The sequence below is a fragment of the Capricornis sumatraensis genome, chromosome 9, assembly GCF_032405125.1.
Source record: "Capricornis sumatraensis isolate serow.1 chromosome 9, serow.2, whole genome shotgun sequence".
Taxonomy (NCBI): Eukaryota; Metazoa; Chordata; class Mammalia; order Artiodactyla; family Bovidae; genus Capricornis; species Capricornis sumatraensis.
The window spans coordinates 54,081,145-54,103,303 of record NC_091077.1 but is presented as its reverse complement, the minus strand read 5'-3'; positions in this window follow the sequence as shown (position 1 = coordinate 54,103,303).

Below are 22,159 nucleotides of genomic sequence, written 5' to 3'. Positions count from 1 at the left end.
ATTTTGGGTACATCTAAGAGAAGGTAATGGCACCCCACTCCAGTACTTTTGCCTGGAAAATCCCAAGGATGGAGGAGCCTGATAGGCTGCAGTCCATGGGGTCACTAAGAGTCAGACATGACCAAGCGACTTCGCTTTCACTTTTCACTTTCATGCATTGGAGAAGGAAATGGCAACCCACTGCAGTGTTCTTGCCTGGAGAATCTCAGGGACGGGGAAGCCTGGTGGGCTGCCGTCTATGCGGTCACACAGAGTCGGACACGACTGAAGTGACTTAGCAGTAGCAGTCAAATAAAATCTATGATTAAAATTAATTTCCCCTGCCTCCTTTTTAGGGCTGTGTCCTAATGTCGTATTAGAAAAATTTGTTTTATTTCTGGCTGTTCTGGGCCTTCGTGGCTGCAGAAGCTTTCTCACTGGTTGCAGTGAGCAGGGGCTGCTCTCTAGCTGTGGCGTGTGGGCTTCACTTGCAGGGGCTTCTCTCGTTGTGCAGCACAGGCTCTAGGTACACTGGCCTCAGTGGTTGCGGCTCCTGGGCTCTAGAGCGCAGGCTCAGTAGTTGTGGCTCTCAGGCTTAGTTGCTCCACAGCATGTGGGCTCTTCCAGGACCAGGGATTGAACCCTTGTCTTCTGCATGGGCAGGCAGATTCTTTACCACTGAGCCACCAGGGAAGCCCCAGAAAAGTTTTATATATGTAACTCACATTCAGACAAAAGAGATGCCTATCTGAGATCCATATCCATTGGGCATATCTGACTCACCAACAAAGGGGCTTTGATCAATCAGAAAAATCTACCATGGTTGAAGGGCCAGGAGGAGGGCATGAGGCCCATTCTGGGAGCAACTCAAATGAGCACATTTCTTCACACCAGGCAAAGAGGAGAGCCCCAATACTCCCTAAAGGAGAAAACGGTTCTCAAAGTCAGCTTACATAATTTCTGATGTTTTTAAATTTCTTTGTAAGAAATTCGACAAATTTACACTGATTTCAGCACCAGGAAACCTGCCAGTTTGGCAGTCCCATGATTAATTTTCTCTCTGATCTGAGGTACAAAGTTCCTGAACTGCATAAGTTTCCCTTCCTGCTATAGTACTTCTGACCTGCTTGGAAAGGTTACAGTCAAAAACGTAAAACTACAGCAATGAAACTGTTATGATGTAGGACAAAGTTTGTTCAAGTGGGGACAAAACAGAACTCAAACAGCCTGTGATACTAATGCAAAGAGGGAGGGGAGAAAAATCGGCTTTTACAAACTTGGTTCTAAGAAGTTTATAAACGACTTGCAAAACTCTGCAATCAGGTGTGTGCTGTAGGCCCCTCTTTACTTCCTCCATCTTACATCTGATGGATTCCTCTCTGGCTGCGCTCCCTACTAATCTCCCCTGACTCAGTCTATGCTGTGCCTTGCTCCAAGTTGCTTGCAAAACTTGCTAAACTGTTTCTCACACTTTCCTCAATCCCTTTCCTCCACCTGGGAAAAATGTTCACATATCTTTCAAAACTCACTTACAGCTTGGTTTTCTTTCTGAACCCTCCCTAAACATCAGACCAGGCCTCTATTCAAGCTTCGAGTCCCACACACTTAACGCCTGCATTGCATGCTGTGATTTCCTCCTCCAGTTTGCAAGGTGCTTTAAACTACAAACCGAATACTATTTATATTTCTTTCGGCAGTGCTTGCATAGTTTCTGGCCCATTGTGTGCTTAGTTACTCAGTTGTCTTTGACTCTTTGGATGCAACCCCGTGGGAGCCAGCCCGCCAGGCTCCTCTGCCCATGGGGATTCTCCAGGTAAGAATATTGGAGTGAGTTGCCATGACCTCCTCCAGAGGATCTTCAAGCCAGGGATTGAACCTAGGTCTCCCACATGCAGGTGGATTCTTTACTGACTCAGCCACCAGGGAAGCCCATCGGAGTGGTTAGCCTATCCCTTCTCCAGGGGAACTTCCCAGCTCAGAAATCAAACCGGGGTCTCCTGCACTGCATTCTGGCCTATTACAGGCAGGTAAAAAGTGCTTGTGGAAAGAATAAGTCAGTGAATGAAAGAACGAATGAATAGTGCGTTCTATTGTTTCAGTATAAAAGATGGGAATTATTTTGATAACGAAATGGAAATGTTACATTCTCTAGTGCTAAATATACTGTCTTCACTCTTGAACTTGGAAGCCTCTGCATGAGACTTAAGCTTAACTCCAAGAGACATAGAGAGATGATCTATTTCTCCATTATTTAGTTTACATTGAATTCTGTTTATTAGCAAGTGTTCAGGGGGCATGATGAAGAGGCAATCAGATGGCATTTGATGATAGATAAGGCATCTAGATGCATTATCAATCAGTCCATAGGAGACACACTTTGATTTCTTGGCCTGGGAATCAGGATAAGGGCAGATTCATATATCTATATTCTATTATGCCGGCCCTCTGTGATCAATAGAATGAATTTTGCAAAAGGTTTGGTGGGTGAGAGATTTATTTCCGTAACCACAGAAAAACTGACTGAAATCAGCTAGCCCAAACTGAAATGGAGGCCATTCCATCCTTACAAAGGTTCAAAACAGAAGTGTTTATTCATTCTCTTATTGATTTAGGGCAAATCATAGTATATGTCAGTAAAGAAAATAAAAAAAAAAAATTCTTCTGTTTTTATGCCTTCTATGATACACTGTTATCTTCATGAAGGCAAGGATCGTGTCTGTTTTGTTCACTAAGTAGTGACAACCTCCACAGGAAGTACTCCTTAAATATTGCTGACCAATTAGATGAAAGAAGGAACTTAACACGTGAGATAGAAAAACACCATCAAATTGCTCTCATGACCACTTGGTGCTAAGAATGGCTCATTTTTGGTAAATATGTTCTCTATTCTAAAAGCACTATGATGTGGTGATTTTGTTAAGACTGTAGCTTTCTCCCCACACCATTCTTGAATGTAAAATTAAGAGAATCATATTTTAGGTCAAGAGGAAGCTAAATGAATGATGGAAACAACTTTTCATTCCAGAAACATCAGTAACCAAACACAGGAAAACATTTTTCTGCAAAGTTACCACATTGGCAGATTCTTCATTATATAGGAAAAGAGGTACTGGTACCATGAGGGAGAGAGCAATACCATGGGGACTTGATACATGACTTATTCCCATTGTGTCAGCACAGGTTGGGAAAAAGTTGCACTAAGTTTCTGGGTTTCTGAGTGATTTGAACCTTTCAGAGAATATTGAAAAGAGAACTTGGGAAGAAAATGTTTCACAGGATGGAAAGTTACAGCCTTAAGGGGACTTGGTGCCAGAGTTATGACTGGTTAAAAATAATTGGCTTGCAAAGAGCAGTTGTTGTTCAATCGCTAAGTCATATCCAACTCTTTGCAATCCCACGAATTGCAGCAGATCAGGCTTCTCTGTCCTTCACTATCTCCTGGAGTTTGCTCCAACCAATGTCCATTGAGTCAGTGATGCCATCCAACCACCTCATCTTTTGTCACCCCCTTCTCCTCCTGTCTTCAATCTTTCCCAGCATCAGAGTCTTTTCCAATTAGTCAACTCTTAGCATCAGGTGGCCAAAGTATTGGAGCTTCAGCTTCAGCATCAGTCCTTCCAATGAATATTCAAGACTGATTTCCTTTAGGATTGGCTGGTTTGATCTCCTTGTAGTCTGAGGGACTCGCAAGAGTCTTCTCCAACACCACAGTTCAAAAGCATCAATTCTTCCACACTCAGCCTTCTTTATGGTCCAACTCTCACATCCATACATGACTATTGGAAAAACCATAGCTTTGATTATACAGACTTTTGTCTGAAAAATAATGTCTCTGCTTTTTAATATGCTCTCTAGGTTTGTCATAGCTTTTCTTCTAAGGAGCAAATATCTTTTAATGTAATGGCTACAATCACCATCTGCACTGATTTTGGAGCCCAAGAAAAATTTTTGTCAAAATTAACTACACCTTTACTGCTACTACTCTAAAGGTAGCCTAGTATCAGAGGAAAATAGCAGAAGGGACACATCTTACTCCAGTATGAGTCCCCAGACTAAAGTTTTGTCCAGTTCACGAAAGTAGCTTTTCTCCCCAGGATGCCACCAGACATGTTCAAGTTTGTGAGCCTTTTCCCAATACCACAGTGTTGAGCCTACTTTCTGGATTTGCTTGTGAGCCGTCTGCAAAAGTTCACACTCACCCAGTGGTGGGCCAGCTATGCTTGCATAGGAGGCACCAGAGAATTGGGGGTGTTTCAGGGCCATTTGGAAACTCCATGAGAAGGCTAGGCTCCTTACAGAGTCTGTAAAGCAGTTAATAGAATCCATAGCCCTCTGTTGATTTCTGAACCCTGGTTGCTCTGACTCCCCACTTCTCTTCTCCACTCCCAGGCTCTCCCTGCCACTGAGCCATGCTAATCCTCTCAGTGTTTAGTGTGAATGGAGAAAGAAGTGTACCTCTTGGGTTACACGCCACACAGCTGGAGGAGCTGGCCTCTACCTCTACTCTCACTTACCCCTGTGGGGAGAAACTGGGGCTGAGGATGTCTTTCTTAGCATTAGACTAAGCTACCTTGGTGTGGGGGGGTGATGCTGTAAAGGGAAACTATTATTATGCTTGTCAATGTGTGTATTCTTGGATTACTTTCTTCTCCAGTGGTGTGATGGAACTTCTCTGCTGTATTATCAGACTCCCACAATGGTGCTCTCAACATGGAGACTGTCAGAATTGATGTTTGGTTGGGGGGAGGGAGGGGTGTGAGGTGACAGCTGAAATTCTGCTTCCACCATCTTGTTGATGTCATTCTTCAGTTAAAGTTTGCTTTAAAAATATTATATATAAATTATTTTCTGTCATCATTGTTGTCATCAGTGTGTATAGCCCTAGCACCTAAAGAGTCACTGGAGATGCTGTAGTCATTTGGAGATGTAATGGTCCAAAATGTGGTCTGTTGTACTATAGAGTCAAGCTAAATCTTCCATTTATTAGCAGTTTGACTTTATGTGGGTTATTTAACGTCTGTGAGAGTGGCAATAATAATAGTATCTACCCACTTCACAGAGTTGATATGAGGGTTGGATAAAATAATGCATGTAACATGACTGACACAAGGCAAGCACTCAAAATCATTGACTTTTATTATTATCATCATAATCATTGTCATCACAAAAATTAGTAAAAGTGTGGTCATTTGGAGCCAAACTGAAATGTTTATCTTTTGCTGCTGCTGCTGCTAAGTCACTTCAGTCGTGTCCAACTCTGTGTGACCCCATAGATGGCAGCCCATCAGGCTCCCCTGTCCCTGGGATTCTCCAGGCAAGAACACTGGAGTGGGTTGCGATTTCCTTCTCCAACATGAAAGTGAAAAGTGAAAGTGAAGTCACTCAGTCGTGTCCAACTCTTCGCAACCCCATGGACTACAGCCCACCAGGCTCCTCTGTCCATGGGATTTTCCAGGCAAGAGTACTGGAGTGAGTTGCCATTGCCTTCTCCGTTTATCCTTTGCTGACTATGAAAAGAAATTATGCTATTAACAAAAATCACAAAATAAACAAGGTTGTAGAAGGAACAATAAACTTTTATAATAAAAAATTAAGACATTTGATTTTTATAAAACACAATTTACCAGTAATGGTGCATTCAAACTAATTATAAGTTTGCTCTTCTATACTTTGAAAAATCTCATTGTGTTAGCATCTCTGTGAGTATGTTTCCAGCTTCCTTTGTGTCATTAAATATAATTGAAAGCGGTAAACTATAATTTTTTAAAATATTCTAAAATTCAGATTGTTATCTATTGTATCATTGTATAGAATTCGAACAAATGAGTTTTGTGAGTGTGAGTTTTGGAGAGAAGGGAAAGGAGGAAAGAAAAGTCTTTTATAAATTTACTTGTAAAGACATTTGCTAGGAAACAGGTTTACTGTAAAACCATCTTTGCCTGTGGAAGATGAGCAAGACTACATCCCTAAGTGACTTTGGAATAGCTCTAAGGACTGACAGATTATACCCTGTTAACTCAGTTCTTTGTTCCCAGCAGTGTATTTCTCAAAACCACAGCATGGGATGAGGGAGTTTCAAATAAATCATGACCATTGAGACTAGATGGACTGCACAGTTATCAGACTCTGAACTGTTGCTTTAAAATTTGGTTTGTAAAATTTAACCTTGTAAAGAAAATGTAAAAGTTACAATACTGAAAAGTTGCCAGCAGGCTCCTCTGAGGCAGTTTGATGTCTCTTCACTTACATTTATGTATTTTAGTTCACCTGTATGTCTACCATGGAAGGAGATATAGGTTCTGGCAGAGTTTTTAACCATTCAGATATTACAGATTAACTAGAGATTCTGTATTTCATAAATGTTCCAAAATTATTAGATTGCAGACTGTCTGCTTTGGCTTTACTGGCTTACTTTCTTCAGGGAGAGGATATCAAATATAAGATCTATAGTTCGCATTCCAGACATTCTGAAATCACATTTCTAGAGTGGAGGTTGGGGGAAGGACTCTATATACTAACAGGTGATTCTCGTGTGCAGTAGTGTTTAGGAATGGCTGCTGTAGGACTCAGACCATGAAAACCTTACCTGGATGACCTGCAAGGACGCTGTGGCCCTGTTTTCCATATATGATGCTGTATTTGTAACCAAAATAAAGAATTCTAAGTAGGAAGTGGGAAGAACAGAGGTCAGAGGACTTCACGAATCATACAAGACATCCTCTTCATATCTCTGCCTATTCTTTATGTTCACATAGTATCTTTGTTTTTTAACATAGTTCATTCCATGTTTATTGAGCACCTACTAGGTGAGCAACAACAGGGTGGCCAATCAAGGGAATGTTAACTGGCTCCAACATATGCTGATGCTATTAACTAGTAGCATGGGAGCGTGGAGGAAGAAACTAACTGATGAGGGAGAGGAGAGGACATTACAAAGGAGAAAACTCACAAGGTGTACCAGGAGCTACTTCACTGAACAGAAAAGTGAGGGAGAGGCGTTTAAAGCAGTGAGACTACAGGATGGTTTTGGTATTTTCAAGAAATGATGAAAGTCTCCTGAATCCTTACTATTCTCCAATAGAACATAGGAATAATAGCTACCTTAGCTGAGAGGGCCTAGGAGAAATGACCTGCCAATGCCTAGATCTTGGTTTCCAATATCGTCCTCCAGTTAAGGGAACCAGGGCTGCTTGGAGAAATGACTAATCCCAGAACTAGAGCAGGAAATTTATGAGGCAAGCCAGTGGAAGGAGCATAGGAGCCATTGAAAAACCTCCCAGTGACGCAGATTGGAGCAGTTTGAGGGAGAAATAAAGTAATATTGAATTAGAACCCAGGGCATAAAATAAATACCCATAAGTCCACATTGATATAAATGATGGACTGAATAAATAAATGGGGGCAAAGAATCAAATCTCCCATCCAAGTTCAGTTCCGTTCAGTTGCTCAGTCTTGTCGAACTCTGCAACCCCGTGGACTGTAGCATGCCAGGCTTCCCTGTCCATCACCAACTCCTGGAGCTTGCTCAAACTCATGTCCATCAAGTCAGTGATGCCATCCAACCATCTCATCCTCTGTCATCCCCTTCTCCTCCCGTCTTCAATCTTTCCTAGCATCAGTCTCCCATCCAAAAGAATTCCAAATAACTAAGTACGTTTTCCAGAAGGAGGGCATCACTCCCTACCACTGGGTGCGCTATGCGTAGTGACTTCCTTCCAAACAGTACAGTGTGAAAAAGGAAAGGAAAAAGCTCAGTTTACTGGAGAGAAACCTGACAAACAGTGTCTCAGCCAGGTAACCAAAACTTGCATCAACAGTGATAAGCCATCTTTTTTTTTTTTTTTGAAGTATAGTTGATTTACAGTTGTGTGTTAATTTCAGGGTGGGGGGGTACAGCAAAGTAATCCAGTTTTATATTTTTTCTGATTATTTTCCATTATAGGTTATTACAAGATACTGAATATAGTTCCCTGTGCTACACAGTAAATCCATGTTGCATGTCTATTTTATATGTAGTAGTATGTGTCTGTTAATCCCATACTCTTAATTTCTCCCTAACTCTTCTCTTTCCCCTTTGGTAACCATGTGTTTTTTTCCCTATGTCTGTGAGTCTGTTTCTGTTTCGCAAATAGATTCATCTGTATTACCTTTTTAGATCACACATATTCAGTGTTACCATGTAATATTTGTCTTTCTCTATCTGACTTACTCCACTTGGATAATAAGCTCTACATCCATGTTACTACAAATGGCAAAATTTCATTCCTTTTTAAATCTGAGCAATATTTCATTGTATATCTGTACCACACTTGATCCTGTGCACCCTTAGAATGATGAGATGAGAAAGGCCCTTCTCTGGGATCTTCCTCCTAAAAATGCATCACCTCAGTATAATCAAGAGAGAAAAAAAAAAACAGAAAAATCCCAATTGAGGGCCTTTCTACAGAATACCTGATCAGTACTCCTCGAAAGCTCTCATAAAGGTCATAAAAAACAAGGAAAGTCGGAAAAATGGTCACAGCCAAGAGAAGCCTAAGAAGACTTGAGAACTAAATGTTCTGTTGTTTCCTTGATGAGATCCTAGAACAGAAGAAGGACAGTAGGGAAAAAGTAAGGAAATCTGGATGAAGTATGGACTTCAGCTAATACTAGGGGATCAATACTCGCTCACACATGTGTCAAATGTACCATGTTAATGCAAAATATAATAGAAACTGAGTGCAGGATGTTAGGCTCTCTCTGCCTTGTCTTTAAATATTTCTGTAAATCTAAATCTGTTAAAAATTAAAAGTTTATTTTAATAAACAGAGATGCTGATCTGCTTGCCTGCCCTGTATGGTCGCTATGAATAACAAATGGCTTAATGTGAGTGACTTGCTAAATTCTGATGTATACCATGAATATAAAATGGATTTAAATGTGATATTATTTCAATAAAACTATTATTTAAAGTTTTTAAATTATTTTAAATATTTAAAATTATTCGTGGTGTGAGGATGGATAGAGATAATTAGGCAGGCTGTGAGCACATTATGAAGAGTCCCACATGTTTGAAGGAGTTTGAATATGATTCTAAAGACAATGGGTCATTCATTTCAGCAGCTCAGTTGTGCCCGACTCTTTGCAACCCCGTAGACTGTAGCATGCCAGGATTCCCTGTCCATCACCAACTCCCGTGGCTTGCTCAAACTCATGTCCATTGAGACAGTGATGCAATCCATCTCATTCTCTGTTGTTCCCTTCTACTCATGCCTTCAATCTTTCCCAGCATCATGGTCTTTTCCAGTGAGTCAGTTCTTCGCATCAGGTGGCCAAAATATTGGAGTTTCAGATTCAGCATCAGTCCTTTCAATGAATATTCAGAACTAATTTCCTTTAGGTTGGACTGGTTTGATCTCCTTGCTGTCCAAGGGACTCTCAAGAGTCTTCTCCAACACCACAGTTTGAAAGCATCACTTCTTCAGCACTCAGCTTTCTTTATGGTCCAATTCTCACATCCATGCATGACTACTGGAAAAATTATAGCTTTGATTAGATGGACTTTTGTCAGCAAAGTAATGTCTCTGCTTTTTAATATGCTGTCTAGATTTGTCATAGCTTTTCTTCCAAGGAGCAAGCATCTTTTAATTTCTTGGCTGCAATAACCATCTACAGTGATTTTGGAGCCCCCAAAATAAAGTCTCTCACTGTTTTCATTGTTTCCCCATCTGTTTGCCATGAAGTGATGGGACTGGATGCCATGCTGTTAGTTTTCTGAATGTTGAGTTTTAAGCCAAATTTTCCACTCTCCTCTTTCACTTTCGTCAAGAAGTTCTTTAGTTCTTATTTGCTTTCTGCCATAAGGGTGGTGTCATCTTCATATCTGAGGTTATTGATATTTCTCCCAGAAATCTTGATTCCAGCTTGTGCTTCATCCAGCCCAGCATTTCGCTTGATGTATTCTGCATATAAGTTAAATTAGCAAGATGACAATATACAGCCTTGATGTACTCCTTTCCCTATTTGGAACCAGTCTGTTATTCCATGTCTGGTTCTAATTGTTGCTTCTTGACCTGCATACAGATTTCTCAGGAGGCAGATCAGGTGGTCTGGTATTCCCATCTGTTTAAGAGTTCCACAGTTTGTTGTGATCCACACGGTCAAAGGCTTTGGCATAGTCAATAAAGCAGAAATAGATGTTTTTCTGGAACTCTCTTGTTTTTTTTGATGATCCAGCGAATGTTGGCAATTTGATCTCTGGTTCTTCTACCTTTTCTAAAACCAGCTTGAACATCTGGAAGTTCACAGTTCACGTACAGTTGAAGCCTGGCTTGGAGAATTTTGAGCATTACTTTGCTAGCATGTGAGATGAGTACAATTGTGTAGTAGTTGGAACATTCTTTGGCATTGCCTTTCTTTGGGATTGGAATGAAAACTGACCTTTTCCAGTCTTGTGGCCATTGCTGAGTTTTTCAAATTTGCTTGCATATTGAATGCAGCACTTTCACAGCATCATCTTTTAGGATTTGAAATAGCTCAACTGGAATTCAACCACCTCCACTAGCTTTGTTCGTAGAGATGCTTCCTAAGGCCCACTTCACATTCCAGGATGTCTGGCTGGACAGGTGAGTGATCACACCATCATAGTTATATGAGTCATGAAGATATTTTCTGTATAGTTCTTCTGTGTATCCTTGCCACCTCTTCTTAATATCATCTGTTTCTGTTAGGTCCATACCATTTCTTTATTGATCCCATCTTTGCATGAAATGTTCCCTTGGTATCTCTAGTTTTCTTGAGGAGATCTCTAGTCTTTCCCATTCTATTGTTTTCCTCTATATCTTTGCATTGACCACTGAGGAATGCTTTCTTATCTCTCCTTGTTATTCTTTGGAACTCTTTTCCTTTTCTCCTTTGCCATTAGCTTCTCTTGTCTTCTTGGTTATTTGTAAGGCCTCCTCAGAGAACCATTTTGCCTTTTTGTATTTCTTTTTCTTGGAGATGGTCTTGATCCCTGTCTCCTGTACAACATCACAAACCTCCATCCATAGTTTTTCATGCACTCTATCAGAGCTAATCCCTTGAAACTATTTGTCACTTCCACTGTATAATCGTAAGGGATTTGATTTAGGTCATACCTGAATGGTTTAGTGGCTTTCTCTACTTTCTTCAATTTAAGTCTGAGTTTTGCCATAAGGAGTTCATGATCTGAGCCACAATCAGCTTCTGGTCTTGTTTTTGCTGATTGTATAGAACTTCTCCACCTTTGGCTGCAAAGTATATAATCAGTCTGATTTCTGTATTGACCATCTGATGATGTCCATGTGTAGTGTCTTCTCGTCTGTTTAAGGGGTCATTAAAAGTTTTCAAGCAGAAGAGTACAAGTAGACCTGAAGTTTAGCAGGGACAATGGAAAGAAACTGAAATACTGGAAACCACAGAAGTCTGGGCACAGATACTCAGCACAGGGCAGAGGTGGTACAGGGAGGAGTCCAGTGGCAGTGGCAGCCCTCTGATAGGGATGACTTCCCCTCTGTACGCCAAACCAGTCACCCTCCAGTTCAGACTTTCTAAGGACAGTTAATTTGATATCATTTTAACATTTTCAATAAAAATGATTCATTATTGAATAAGTATATGTCAATGTTTATACCTTGGTTATATCTTTTATAGATACATAAATTATGGTCAATCACGATACCACATTCCGTTATGTACAGTGATAGGGTCAGAGAAGATCATGTGACTTAAGCAGAGCAAATCAAAATCTGTACCTCTGCCAAGCTGATAAAAATACAGCCCTGGGGATTCCAGAAATTATTTTTCTGCCAGATAGGGAGGGTCTACCTCCAGCTGACTGAGGGAAACCAACAGACAAAGAGAAACAGAGACAAATAGAGAGGAGAGAAAGACATAGGGAGGCTTAACAGCACTGGTTAAGCCTCCAGAGGCAGGATTCCTAAATTTTTCAATTATGAAAACTGATATATAACTGTCTTCTCTCCTTTGTTTTTAGCTTGAGCAGTTTTACTTGGGTTTCTTTAACTTGCAAAAGAGAGAGTCCTGACTCTGTTTCCTCTTCTTTCTGCTCTGTGTAAGCAGTTACTTAAAAATTATGCTATCAGTGAAGTCATAAGAATGTCATTCCATGTGTCTGATTGGGGTCTGAGAATATTTTACCGTTATTGTGGCAGCCTAGCACATGTTACTGGTTCATTCCTTGGCCTCTGTTTCCTTCTCTGTAGCATGGGCATCATAGGTTGTTATGAGGGATAAATAACCAATGTGAAAGCATGTGGCTCATTGCCTGGCATGTAGCAAGCCCGTGACAATCGGCAGCTATTATTAATGGTGGTAATAGAAGAAATAATAGGCCTCTTTGACATAGTTCAGGAGAATGAATAAATATAGTGAAATAAATAAATTCTTGTTGCTACTCACCCTGGAGCCCTGTGTATATTTGCCCTAGTGAGAGCAACTAGGACATTGCTAATAACTGTCGACAGTTGGGAGCGTCTGCTGTCAGTGACTTTCTTCTTGAGGCTCACATAAAATCATTGTTTCCGTTCTTTGCTTCATCTTAACAGATTGTAAGCACTCAACGAACATTAGGTTCTTCTTAGTAGCCTTATTACTATCGATAGCACCATACTTCTCCCCACCACAAACTTGTTCTATACAGTTTCAGGTGCCCTGGAGGGCAACTGCCCATCTATTTGAAATGTCCTCCTTGACCTTCAAAGTTAATTTTTGTCTACTCCATAGAACCTATGTTTTATGTCAGACTATCCCACACATACCCCCTGGATATCATAAAAGTCTATCCAGCTGTTTCCTGGGATGTGATGACAGGCAGAGTGACAGAAACTTAACTTTATGAGCCCAAGTTGTGAAGGTTCTTTGAGCCCTGCTGTTATCTGTGGCTGAGCTTTCATCAGCAGCTTGAGGGCAGGGTCCTTTCCCACCCATCCACATAGAGGGCTTGGCCTCCCACGAGTCTTCATCAAAGCTGGTGACAGTCTCTTTTGGGGAAAACTTCTGGGAAGCACTGCCTCTCTTCCTAAAAGCCCCTGGCTCAGAGGTAGGGCACCACCAAAGCAAAGTTCCCGCCACATACAGTTTTACCTGGGGTTAATTCTCCTGTGAAACAGCAGTGCATGAGCCACCTCCAGCAGGCCCATTTACTTTTAAAAGAAATGAGGCTATTTTCTTCCCTACTCCACCATTCCAGGAATCTATCTGTGGATTATTTTTAAGGCAAGAACTATCTAATAATGAGTAATTTCACTGGTCTATATTTGGCATCAAGGAAGTGGTTTTTTTTTTTTTTTTTTTTAGGTCATTGAAGGGAAGTTCTCAGAAACTTCAAGTTGGAAAAGAGCTGACAGAAGGTAGATGTCATAGTTTGTTTTTTTTTTTTTTTTCTTTCTAGAGCAGAGGAATTCACCATTAGGAACTAGGCCTCAGAAAGTCGGCAGTGGGGACTCAGTTTCCTCATCAACAAAATAGGTAGTATAGAACTTCCCCAGCAGGGCTTTGGTGAGAAATAAAGACGACAGCAAACAGAACACTTACCTCAGTTCTCAGACACTCTTGGGCCGTCTCCACCTGTCAGCCACCACCTCTGTCCCCTCCTCTTTGTTGGGCAGTCTCACAGCTGCTTCCATACTTTAGGCTCCCCGCCCTGCCCCCCCAGTTTTCCGCTGTCCTTCCTAAAGCCCGGCTCTGAGGCCTCTCTCTCCACCTTGCTGTCACTGTAGACCTCCTTCAGCCGTGTGCTGGGAGACTTGGCCTCCATCACTACACTGTGTCCCGTAGTCCTAGACTTGCCCCCCACTACCTGCCTGCACAGTCATGCTGGGTCCCGTCTAGCAGGTAACTAACATACTGTTAAATTAGATGACTTATCTAAAGTCATTACCTGAGTACCTGGAACACAGTCAATAGTATTGTACTGACAGCTGTTGGCATTGTCATTTTGAAGTATTTTGAGCATACAGAAAAGTTTAGCATAGGAAGTAACAAATATTCATCCATGCACTCAACTTTGTCAGATCATAATATTATGCCATATTTTTTCATATCGTTTTTAAGAAGCGAAACATTCCTGGTGTTACTAAGTTGAAGTCCCCGCTGTACTCTTCCCACCTCCCATCCCCATCCCTCCCTTCACAGCAGTGTCTACAGTCCCAATTTTTTTATGAGTCATATTTTTTTGGTACTTTTATCTTGTGTTCTGGAAGTTTTATTTAAGTGATACAGTACTGTCTATAGCCTTCTTCAAATTGCATTTTTGGTCAACATTATGTTTTTGAGATTTACCCATGTTAGAATATGTGATTTTAATTCATTCACTTTCACTTTGTTTAGTCGCCAAGTCGTGTCTGACTCTTTGTGACCCCCAGGCTCCTCTGTCCTTGGAGTTTCCCAGGCAAGAATACTGGAGTGGGTTGCCATTTCCTTCTCCAAGAGATCTTCCCTGCCCAAGGACTGAAGCCGGGTCTCTTGTGTCTCCAGTATTGGCAGGTGGATTCTCTACCACTGAGCCACTGGGGAAGCTATTTTCATTACTGTGTTGTATTTCGTTATATGAGTGTGTTTTTAATCTATTCATTCCATTTCATAGACATTTACATTGCTTCCAAAGCAGAGATAGAATAAATCTCAGAGATCATTATACAAATGAGAAAAGGTAGCTAAGCAAGGGAAGTGATTTGGCTAAAGTCACAGAGAAACTAGTGGAAAGGGACTTTAAAAGAGATTCTGTTAATAGTACTCTGCTTCTCTGACAGCTCAGTGGTCAAGAACCTGCCGGCGACATAGGAGACAAGGGCTCAGTCCTTGGGTCGGATAGATCCCCTGTAGGCGGAAACGGCAACCTATTCCAGCCTTCTTGCCTGAACACAACCCCATGGACAGAGGAGCCTGGCGAGCTACAGTCCAAAGGGTTTCAGAGAGCCGGCTGGACATGCCTGAGCAACTGAGCACAGCACAGCACACATAGGAGACTTCAGTGGCCAGTATTTTTTTTCCCCCCAACAGATGTTCCCAATTGCCTTCTTCAGATTCCTTAGAGGAACTCATCCCTCATTCCATGAGACCCTGTTGGGAATATCATTTATTTCCTGACCAGTGAGCATGAGAGCCCATGACTCAGTCAAAGTCAGTCACAATACCACATTCCTTGGTGTACAGTGATGGGGTCACAGAAGTCGTGTGACTTCAGTGGAGCCAGTCAGGATCTGTAACTGCCAAGCCAAAAAAACACAGCCCTGGGGATTCCAGAAAATATTTTTCTGCCAGGTAGGGAGGGTCTTCTTCCAGCTGACTGAGTGAAGCCAACACACGAAGGGAAGCAGAGAGAAATAGAGGGGAGAGAGGAGAGAAAGCCATAAGGAGGTTTAACAGCATTGTTTAAGCCTCCAGAGGCAGCATTCCTAAACTGCTCACTTATGAAAACTGATAAATACCTGTCCTTCTTTGTTCTTAGCTTGACCAGTTTTACTTGGGTTTCTTTAACTTGCAAAAAACAGTCCTGACTCTGTTTCCTCTTCTTTCAGCTCTGTCACCTATGCACCCCCTGATACTCAGTAAGCAGTTACTTGAAAATGATGCTTTCAGTGAAGTTATCAGAATATCACTAACACTGGACTTAGCAAACACAGCAAGACTAACTGTAATCAACGTTACAAGGAAACATTCTCTTCTCTTAGGTATTTTACTCTGATATGCCATCCATTCACTCAGAATATATTCATCATGTTCCTACTACATGCCAGACGGAAGAAACAAGACAGGAATAGCACAAAGGACATAGAGAAAATAAAATAATTTTCTAAGTATTTTGTGGGAAGTAGTACAATATTTAATCTAAGTAGACTGCCATTAGGAGATAATACTTATTTAAATCCCTAGAGAGAAAAACCAAAAAGCCAAGAAAGGAATTAAATGGAATATTTTTAAATATCTGATTAGTCCAACAGGACACAGGAAAGAATAAAGGAACACAGAGGAATGGACAAATGAGAGACAACTAATTAGATAGTAATATTAAATCCAACCTTATCAATCAGTACATTAAAAATAAGTAGCCTAAGCCTCCAATTAAGAGGAAGAGACTTCTAAACTGAAAACAAAGGCAAACTGCTTGTTCTCTGTAAGAGACATGCTTTAAATATCAAGTTATATTTTTTGGTCTCTGTGGGAGAGGGAGAGGGTGGGATGATTTGGGAGAATGGCATTGAAACATGTATAATATCATATATGAAACAAATCACCAGTCCAGGTTCAATGCATGATACTGGATGCTTGGGGCTGGTGCACTGGGATGACCCAGAGGGATGATACGGGGAGGGAGGTGGGAGGGGGATTCAGGATGGGGAACACGTGTATACCTGTGGCAGATTCATGTTGATGTATGGCAAAACCAATACAATATTGTAAAGTAATTAACCTCCAATTAAAATAAATTTATATTATAAATAAATAAATATCAAGTTATATTAAAAGCAAAAGGTTGGGAAAATTTTACCATGCAAACTGTAAGCACAGAAAAGCCAACATGGCTATATAATATCAGATGACTTAATCAGGAGTAACATCAGAAATAAAGACAAACATTTCATAATGATAGAAGGGTCATTTCATCAGGAAGACATGGCAGTTACAAATGTGTATTAACCTAGAAACAGAGGTTCAAAAGATGTGAAGCAAACGCTGATGAAACTAAAGAGAGAATATATAAATCACAATTATAGTTGGAGATCTTAACTTCCATCTTTCAGTAATAAAATAAATAGACAAGTAGACAATAACTGATAGAGAAATGCTATATATAGGGTATCCAAATTCTGTTAATCATTTTGACCTAAAAGATATTTATGGACCATATGAAATCACTGCAGAACAGACATTACTTCCAGGTGCATGTGGAACATTCACCAGAATATGCCATATTGTCAAATATAAAATAAGTCTGTATCACTTTTAAAAGATTGAGATAAAACCATAGTCTCTGACCACAATGAAATTAAGTTAGAACTTAATACCAATACAATATCTTAAAACTCCCCAAGTATTTTAGAACTATGCAATGCATTTTTAAATGATACATGAACCAAAGAAGAATTAGGGACTATTTCAAAGTGACTGCTAGAGACAGTACAGCATAGCAAGCTGTGTGAGATGTTGGTAACTGCATTTAGAAGGAAAATTGTGAATGTAGATGCTTACATTAGAAAAGAAGAAAATGGGCAAAGATCAGTGATCTATGTTTATACCTTAAGATATTAGAAAGAGAAGAACAAATCAATACCAAAGTAATAGAAAGAAATAATAAATATAAGAGCAAAATTCAATGAGATGAAATAAAAAACAAACAATAGAAAAAATTTAACAAAACCAAAAGGCTATTCCTTGAAAATATTAATACAGATGATAAACCCATAGCAAGCCTGATTAACAAAGAAAGAATGAGAACACAGATTACAAATATTAGAAGTAAAGGAAGGCATGTCATTACAGATACTACAGACATTAAAGGGTAATGAGAAAATATTATGAACAGCTTCATACCAATAAAACTTGACATCTTAGATTAATTGGACAAATTCCTTGAAATGCATCCAAAGCAATTCCAGTAAAAGTCAAATTGGATTTTTGAGGAAAGTGATGATTATAAAATATATGTGGAGGTGCGAAGAAACTGAAACACCCAAAACAGTTTTGATCTAGAAAAACAAATTTAGAGGACCTCACTTTACATGATTTCAAGAGTTTCTATGAAGCTAAAGGAGTCATGACACTGTGGCTTGGTATAAGTGTAAATAAATCAATTAATCTGAATACAGGGTTCAGAAAAAACCTACACATATTTTTCAATTGATTTTCAACAAAGAATCCATGGCAATTTACTGGGGAAAATAAGCTCTTTTGAGTGATTTATCCTGGAAAAGCTGGCTAAGTATATAGGAAAAACAGAAAGAAACAACTTTGAGACTTATCTCATACCATATACAGAAATTATTTTTAAATGGATCCTAGAGCTGAACATAAAAGCTTGAACTTTAGACCTAAATGTCTAAACTTCTAGGAAAAAAAGAAAAAACCTTAGAATACTATCTTCATGAGCTTGGGATAAATGAAGATTTCTTAGATGACACAAAAACACTAATCATAAATGATAAACTTCATGAAAATCTAAAACTTCTGCTCATTGAAAGATAGGGATAAATTTTTTGTAATGTGTAGATCATATACAAAGGGTTTGTATCCAGATATATAAAGAGCTATTGCAAATCAACAACAACCAAAACATAGTAAAGATGAACAAAGAGACTTGGATATCTCACAAAGATGTGTGAGGGGCCAATAACACATAAAAGTACTCAATACTTTTAATTAAAACCATGAGATACCATTTCATATTCACTAGAGCAGCTAAACTGAAAAAGGCAATACCAAATTTTGGTAAGCATTGTAGAGCAGCTGGCATTCTCATACGTTTTTGATGGGATTGCAAAATGTGATAGCCACTTTGTAAATCTGCTGGACACTCCTTATAAGTTTAAAGATACACTTATTCTATAATCCAGCAATTCTACTCATAGGTATTTATCCAAGAGAAATAAAAATATATGTCTACACAAACCCTATACAATAATATTCATACCAGCTTTATTCTTAATATCCAGAACCTGTCAACAAATATCCATCAAAAGGAGAATGGATAAACAAATTGTGGTATGTTCATATAATGGAATACTACTCAGCAATAAAAATGAACACAGTACTGATGTGTCCAACCATGTAGACAAGCTAGGCTATTGTGACAGAAATCAGAGCTGTGGTTTTCTTCAGTGGATTGGGATTGATTGGAAGAAGGCACAAGAGAGCGTTCTAATAATGACGCAATGAAAGCATTCTGTATCTTGATTAGAATAGTGGTTACAAAAGTGTATGCATTCGTCAGTTCAGTTCAATTCAGTTCAGTCGCTCAGTCGTGTCCAACTCTTTGCGACCCCATGAATCGCAGCATGCCAGGCCTCCCTGTCCATCACCAGCTCCCGGAGTTCACTCAGACTCACGTCCATCGAGTCCGTGATGCCATCCAGCCACCTCATCCTCTCTTGGCCCCTTCTCCTCCTGCCCCCAATCCCTCCCAGCATCAGAGTCTTTTCCAGTGAGTCAACTCTTCACGTGAGGTGGCCAAAGTAGGAGTTTCAGCTTCAGCATCATTCCTTCCAAAGAAATCCCAGGGCTGATCTCCTTCAGAATGGACTGGTTGGATCTCCTTGCAGTCCAAGGGACTCTCAGGAGTCTTCTCCAACACCACAATTCAAAAGCATCAGTTCTTCGGCACTCAGCTTTCTTCATAGTCCAACTCTCACAACGATACAGGACCACTGGAAAAACCATAGCCTTGACTAGACAGACGTTTGTTGCCAAAGTAATGTCTCTGCTTTTGAATATGGTATCTAGGTTGGTCACAACTTTTCTTCCAAGGAGTAAGCGTCTTTTAATTTCATGGCTGCAGTCACCATCTGCAGTGATTTTGGAGCCCCAAAAAATGAAGTCTGACACTATTTCCACTGTTTCCCCATCTATTTCCCATGAAGTGATGGGACCAGATGTCATGATCTTCGTTTTCTGAATGTTGAGATTTAAGCCAAGTTTTTCACTCTCCTCTTTCACTTTCATCAAGAGGCTTTTAGTTCCTCTTCACTTTCTTCCATAAGGGTGGTGTCATCTGCATTTTTGAGGTTATTGAGATTTCTCCCAGCAATCTTGACTCCAGCTTGTGCTTCTCCTAACCCAGCGTTTCTCATGATGTACTCTGCATAGAAGTTAAATAAGCAGGGTGACAATATAAAGCCTTGACCTACTCCTTTCCCTATTTGGAACCAGTCGGTTGTTCCATGTCCAGCTCTAACTGTTGCTTCCTGACCTGCATATAGGTTTCTCAAGAGGCAGGTCAGGTGATCTGGTATTCCCATCTCTTTCAGAATTTTCCACAGTTTATTGTGATCCACACAGTCAAAGGCTTTGGCATAGTCGATAAGGCAGAAATAGATGTTTTTCTGAAACTCTCTTGCTTTTTCAATGATCCAGCAGATGTTGGCAATTTGATCTCTGGTTCCTCTGCATTTTCTAGATCCAACTTGAGCATCTGGAAGTTCACGGTTCATGTACTATTGAAGCCTGGCTTGGAGAATTTTGAGCATTACTTTACTAGCGTGTGAGATGAGTCCAATTTTGTGGTAGGTTGAGCATTCTTTGGCACTGCATTTCTTTGGTATTGGAATGAAAACTGACCTTTTCCAGTCTTGTGGCCACTACTGCGAATTCCAAGTTTGCTCGCATATTGAGTGCAGCACTTTCAGAGCATCATCTTTTAGGATTTGAAACAGCTCAGCTGGAATTCCATCACCTCCACTAGCTTTGTTTGTAGCGATGCTTCCTAAGGCCCACTTGACTTTGCATTCCAGGATGTCTGGCTCTAGCTGTGTGATCATACCATCATGATTATCTGGGTCATGAAGCTCTTTTTTGTACAATTCTGTGTATTCTTGCCACCTCTTCTTAATATCTTCTGCTTCTGTTAGGTCCATACCATTTCTGTCCTTTATTGTGCCTATCTTTGCATGGCTCCACCCATCAGAACAAGACCCAGTTTCCCCCTCAGTCAGTCTCTCCCATCAGGAAGCTTCCATAAGGCTCTTATCCTTCTCCATCAGAGGGCAGACAGACTGAAAACCACAATCACAGGAAACTAGCCAATCTGTTCACATGGACCACAGCCTTGTCTAACTCAGTCAAACTATGAGCCATGCCGTATAGGGCCACCCAAGACGGACAGGTCATGGTGGAGAGTTCTGACAAAACATGGTTCACTGAAAAAGGGAATGGCAAACCACTTGAGTATTCCTGCCTTGAGAACCCCATGAATAGTATGAAAAGGCAAAAAGATAGGACACCGAAAGATGAACTCCTCAGTCAGTAGGTGCCCAATATGCTACTGAAGATCAGTGGAGAAATAACTCCAGAAAGAATGAAGAGATGGAACCAAAGCAAAAACAACACCCAGTTGTGGATTTGACTGGTGATAGAAGCAAAGTCTGATGCTGTAAAGAGCAATATTGCATAGAAACATGAAATATTAGGTCCATGAATCAAGGCAAATTGGAATTGGTCAAACAGGAGATGGCAAGAGTGAACATCGACATTTGAGGAATCAGCGAACTAAAATGGAGTCAAATGGATAAATTTAACTCAGATGACCATTATATCTACTACTGTGGGCAAGAATCCCTTAGAGAAAATGGAGTAGCCATTATAGCCAACAAGAGAGTCCGAGATGCAATACTTGGATGCAATCTCAAAAACAACAGAATGATCTCTGTTCATTTCCAAAGCAAACCATTCAATATCACAGTAATCCAAGTCTACACCCCAACCAGTAATGCTGAAGAAGCTGAAGTTGAACAGTTCTATGAAGACCTATAAGATCTTCTAGAACTAACATCCAAAAAAAGATGTCCTTTTCTTTATAGGGGACTGGAATGCAAAGTAGGAAGTCAAGAAACACGTGGAGTAAGAGGCAAATTTGGCCTTGGAGTAAAGAATGAAGTAGGGCAAAGGCTAATAGAGTTTTGTCAAGAGAATGCACTGGTCACAGCAAACACCCTCTTCCAACAACACAAGAGAAGACTCTACACATGGACATCACCAGATGGTCAATATCAAAATCAGACTGATGATATTCTTTGCAGGCAAAGATGGGCAAACTCTATACAGTCAGCAAAAACCAGACCAGGAGTTGACTATGGCTCAGACCATGAACTCCTTATTGCCAAATTCAGACTTAAATTGAAGACAGTAGGGAAAACCACTAGACCATTCAGGTATGACCTAAATCAAATCCCTTACAATTATACAGAGAAAGTGACAAATAGATTCAGGGGGTTAGATCTGATAGACAGAGTGCCTGAAGAACTATGGACAGAGGTTCATGACATTGTACAGGAGACTGATCAAGACCATCACCAAGAAAAATAAATGCAAAAAAGCAAAATGGCTGTCTGAGGAGGCCTTACAAATAGCTATGAAAAGAAGAGAAGCAAAAAGCAAAGGAGAAAAGGAAAGATATATCCATTTGACTGCAGAGTTCCAAAGAATAGCAAGGAGAGATAACAAAGCCTTC